This window comes from Danio rerio, chromosome 4, assembly GCF_049306965.1.
Source record: "Danio rerio strain Tuebingen ecotype United States chromosome 4, GRCz12tu, whole genome shotgun sequence".
In the NCBI taxonomy this organism is placed as follows: Eukaryota; Metazoa; Chordata; class Actinopteri; order Cypriniformes; family Danionidae; genus Danio; species Danio rerio.
The window spans coordinates 31,503,172-31,508,293 of record NC_133179.1 but is presented as its reverse complement, the minus strand read 5'-3'; the positions used below and the strand labels follow the sequence as shown (position 1 = coordinate 31,508,293).

General features: G+C 38.3%; 1 long non-coding RNA gene across 1 annotated transcript; it reads right to left on the bottom strand.

Annotated features, from left to right (window-relative positions):
• Nucleotides 1-1,036: 1,036 nt before the first annotated feature.
• LOC141381786 (uncharacterized) lies at nucleotides 1,037-4,190 on the bottom strand. Its single transcript, XR_012402441.1, has 2 exons — nucleotides 3,141-4,190; nucleotides 1,037-2,556 (listed from the first exon to the last, which is right to left on the bottom strand). It is a non-coding gene; the product is annotated as an uncharacterized lncRNA (long non-coding RNA).
• Between the last annotated feature and the right edge of the window lie 932 nt (nucleotides 4,191-5,122).

The window sequence follows — 5,122 nt, the reverse complement described above, 5'->3', positions numbered from 1 at the left end:
AATGGTGGCAGACTAAATTCTTGTCTGTTTAAAGTCTTCACCAGCAAAGGAAAATCCAGGATTTAAAATTGGATAGAAGAGGAGTACAAATGGAACAGAATCATGGTGGACAGAGGTGACTTAGTCAGCAAACATCTACCCCAACTTGATAGCACTTTCTACTTTGCTTAAAAGAAAGATGCTAAAGTTAGAGTTGACCTCAACTGGTTTCTATCAATTAAAAATGAGGCAGATGCAAAGGAGTTTCCCCATGTTACTCCAACGTGTTGGAATATCAAGACGAGAAGATGTAAAATTAGCAAAAAACAAAAAGGTAATAGTAAGCAATGCAATTCCATACAAAATGGGTTCAGTCTTGCTTGTTGTTCTTGTCCTTATTAAAACTACCCCAAAGAGAAGCACTTATGAACAAAGGACAAATCAATGCTCCTGTTTGAAGTGATCTTAATGTGTTTTAGATGCAGATGTCACTGTAAATTCCAAAAGACAACACTCTCTTGTAGCACATGTCACTTGAAACTACCCCAACAAATAGCACTTACCAAATACAGCATCAAAGTCAGTGCTTTTGTGAGGGTACCGATAGAGACAATGGTGGCAGACTAAATTCTTGTCTGTTTAAAGTCTTCACCAACAAAGGAAAATCCAGGATTTGAAATTGGATAGAAGAGGAGTACAAATGGAACAGAATCATGGTGGACAGAGGTGACTTAGTCAGCAAACATCTACCCCAACTTGATAGCACTTTCTACTTTGCTTAAAAGAAAGATGCTAAAGTTAGAGTTGACCTCAACTGGTTTTCTATCACAAGGGCAAAGAAATTAAAAATGAGGCAGATGCAAAGGAGTGTCCCCATGTTACTCCAACTTGTTGGAATATCAAGACGAGAAGATGTAAAATTAGCAAAGAACAAAAAGGTAATAGTAAACAATGCAATTCCATACAAAATGGGTTCAGTCTTGCTTGTCGTTCTTGTCCTTATTAAAACTACCCCAAAGAGAAGCACTTATGAACAAAGGACAAATCAATGCTCCTGTTTGAAGTGATCTTAATGTGTTTTAGATGCAGATGTCACTGTAAATTCCAAAAGACAACACTCTCTTGTAGCACAGGTCACTTGAAACTACCCCAACAAATAGCACTTACCAAATACAGCATCAAAGTCAGTGCTTTTGTGAGGGTACCGATAGAGACAATGGTGGCAGACTAAAATCTTGTCTGTTTAAAGTCTTCACCAACAAAGGAAAATCCAGGATTTAAAATTGGATAGAAGAGGAGTACAAATGGAACAGAATCGTGGTGGACAGAGGTGACTAAGTCAGCAAACATCTACCCCAACTTGATAGCACTTTCTACTTTGCTTAAAAGAAAGATGCTAAAGTTAGAGTTGATGTCAACTGGTTTTCTATCACAAGGGCAAAGAAATTAAAAATGAGGAAGATGCAAAGGAGTGTCCCCATGTTACTCCAACTTGTTGGAATATCAAGACGAGAAGATGTAAAATTAGCAAAGAACAAAAAGGTAATAGTAAACAATGCAATTCCATACAAAATGGGTTCAGTCTTGCTTGTTGTTCTTGTCCTTATTAAAACTACCCCAAAGAGAAGCACTTATGAACAAAGGACAAATCAATGCTCCTGTTTGAAGTGATCTTAATGTGCTTTAGATTGAAATTTAATAAGCAAGGCATGCAGATGCCACTCTGAATTCCAAAAGACAACATTCTCTTGTAGCACAGGTCACTTGAAACTACCCCAACAAATAGCACTTACCAATTACAGCATCCAAGTCAGTGCCTTTGTGAGGGTACCGATAGTGACAATAGTAGCAGATTAAAACCTTGTCCGTTCATAGTCTTTAGCAGCAAGAGAAATCATTGGCAGGCAGTGCCACACGCATCTTGTTGTCTGCTGTTAGAAAGAGCAGATATGAGACATGTACTTTGCCAGGACCCATTATAAGGGTGCACTTGCCTTATGGTTTTGCCACAGTCGTTAACACTCAGCCTTTCTTGAACGCTAATCAAGTTTTGATTGCTGGCTGAAAGTCTTCAGAACAACTCTGCATTGTTGAATGTGATGGGATTTTTCACACATTTGAATTGACTTGATGCAAATGCATCTAGGCTTTATGTGTCCTGCAGCAGGAAGGAATTAGGAGACCATTTGACAAGCTATACCAATTCCAGGTGCAAAACCAGTAAACAACGGGAGCACTCTCATGCAAACTCACACCCTCTAGTGTTTACTGTGTGTATGCTGCTGTTTGGATGCAAGTGGTAGAAGTGCATGATGGACAAAACCATAATATAAAAATAAAAACAGGGACAACACTGGCCAAATGAGAAACAGTTATTCTAAAACAGAATTACGATTGCCTCTCTTTCCAAACATTACTAGGTTGCAATTAAAAATTGAATAGAATAGGACTACAAAAAGAACAGAATCTTGGTGGGCAGAGGTGACTAAGTCAGCAAACATCTACCCCAACTTGATAGCACTTTCTACTTTGCTTAAAAGAAAGATGCTAAAGTTAGAGTTGATGTCAACTGCTTTTCTATCAATTAAAAATGAGGCAGATGCAAAGGAGTGTCCCCATGTTACTCCAACTTGTTGGAATATCAAGACGAGAAGATGTAAAATTAGCAAAGAACAAAAAGGTAGTAGTAAACAATGCAATTCCTTACAAAATGGGTTCAGTCTTGCTTGTTGTTCTTGTCCTTATTAAAACTACCCCAAAGAGAAGCACTTATGAACAAAGGACAAATCAATGCTCCTGTTTGAAGTGATCTTAATGTGTTTTAGATGCAGATGTCACTGTAAATTCCAAAAGACAACACTCTCTTGTAGCACAGGTCACTTGAAACTACCCCAACAAATAGCACTTACCAAATTCAGCATCAAAGTCAGTGCTTTTGTGAGGGTACCGATAGAGACAATGGTGGCAGACTAAATTCTTGTCTGTTTAAAGTCTTCACCAACAAAGGAAAATCCAGGATTTGAAATTGGACAGAAGAGGAGTACAAATGGAACAGAATCATGGTGGACAGAGGTGACTTAGTCAGCAAACATCTACCCCAACTTGATAGCACTTTCTGCTCTGCTTAAAAGAAAGATGCTAAAGTTAGAGTTGATGTCAACTGGTTTTCTATCACAAGGGCAAAGAAATTAAAAATGAGGAAGATGCAAAGGAGTGTCCCCATGTTACTCCAACTTGTTGGAATATCAAGACGAGAAGATGTAAAATTAGCACAGAACAAAAAGGTAATAGTAAACAATGCAATTCCATACAAAATGGGTTCAGTCTTGCTTGTTGTTCTTGTCCTTATTAAAACTACCCCAAAGAGAAGCACTTATGAACAAAGGACAAATCAATGCTCCTGTTTGAAGTGATCTTAATGTGCTTTAGATTGAAATTTAATAAGCAAGGCATGCAGATGCCACTCTGAATTCCAAAAGACAACATTCTCTTGTAGCACAGGTCACTTGAAACTACCCCAACAAATAGCACTTACCAATTACAGCATCCAAGTCAGTGCCTTTGTGAGGGTACCGATAGTGACAATAGTAGCAGATTAAAACCTTGTCCGTTCATAGTCTTTAGCAGCAAGAGAAATCATTGGCAGGCAGTGCCACACGCATCTTGTTGTCTGCTGTTAGAAAGAGCAGATATGAGACATGTACTTTGCCAGGACCCATTATAAGGGTGCACTTGCCTTATGGTTTTGCCACAGTCGTTAACACTCAGCCTTTCTTGAACGCTAATCAAGTTTTGATTGCTGGCTGAAAGTCTTCAGAACAACTCTGCATTGTTGAAAGTGATGGGATTTTTCACACATTTGAATTGACTTGATGCAAATGCATCTAGGCTTTATGTGTCCTGCAGCAGGAAGGAATTAGGAGACCATTTGACAAGCTATACCAATTCCAGGTGCAAAACCAGTAAACAACGGGAGCACTCTCATGCAAACTCACACCCTCTAGTGTTTACTGTGTGTATGCTGCTGTTTGGATGCAAGTGGTAGAAGTGCATGATGGACAAAACCATAATATAAAAATAAAAACAGGGACAACACTGGCCAAATGAGAAACAGTTATTCTAAAACAGAATTACGATTGCCTCTCTTTCCAAACATTACTAGGTTGCAATTAAAAATTGAATAGAATAGGACTACAAAAAGAACAGAATCTTGGTGGGCAGAGGTGACTAAGTCAGCAAACATCTACCCCAACTTGATAGCACTTTCTACTTTGCTTAAAAGAAAGATGCTAAAGTTAGAGTTGATGTCAACTGGTTTCTATCAATTAAAAATGAGGCAGATGCAAAGGAGTTTCCCCATGTTACTCCAACGTGTTGGAATATCAAGACGAGAAGATGTAAAATTAGCAAAAAACAAAAAGGTTATAGTAAGCAATGCAATTCCATACAAAATGGGTTCAGTCTTGCTTGTTGTTCTTGTCCTTATTAAAACTACCCCAAAGAGAAGCACTTATGAACAAAGGACAAATCAATGCTCCTGTTTGAAGTGATCTTAATGTGTTTTAGATGCAGATGTCACTGTAAATTCCAAAAGACAACACTCTCTTGTAGCACATGTCACTTGAAACTACCCCAACAAATAGCACTTACCAAATACAGCATCAAAGTCAGTGCTTTTGTGAGGGTACCGATAGAGACAATGGTGGCAGACTAAATTCTTGTCTGTTTAAAGTCTTCACCAACAAAGGAAAATCCAGGATTTGAAATTGGACAGAAGAGGAGTACAAATGGAACAGAATCATGGTGGACAGAGGTGACTTAGTCAGCAAACATCTACCCCAACTTGATAGCACTTTCTGCTCTGCTTAAAAGAAAGATGCTAAAGTTAGAGTTGATGTCAACTGGTTTTCTATCACAAGGGCAAAGAAATTAAAAATGAGGAAGATGCAAAGGAGTGTCCCCATGTTACTCCAACTTGTTGGAATATCAAGACGAGAAGATGTAAAATTAGCACAGAACAAAAAGGTAATAGTAAACAATGCAATTCCATACAAAATGGGTTCAGTCTTGCTTGTTGTTCTTGTCCTTATTAAAACTACCCCAAAGAGAAGCACTTATGAACAAAGGACAAATCAATGCTCCT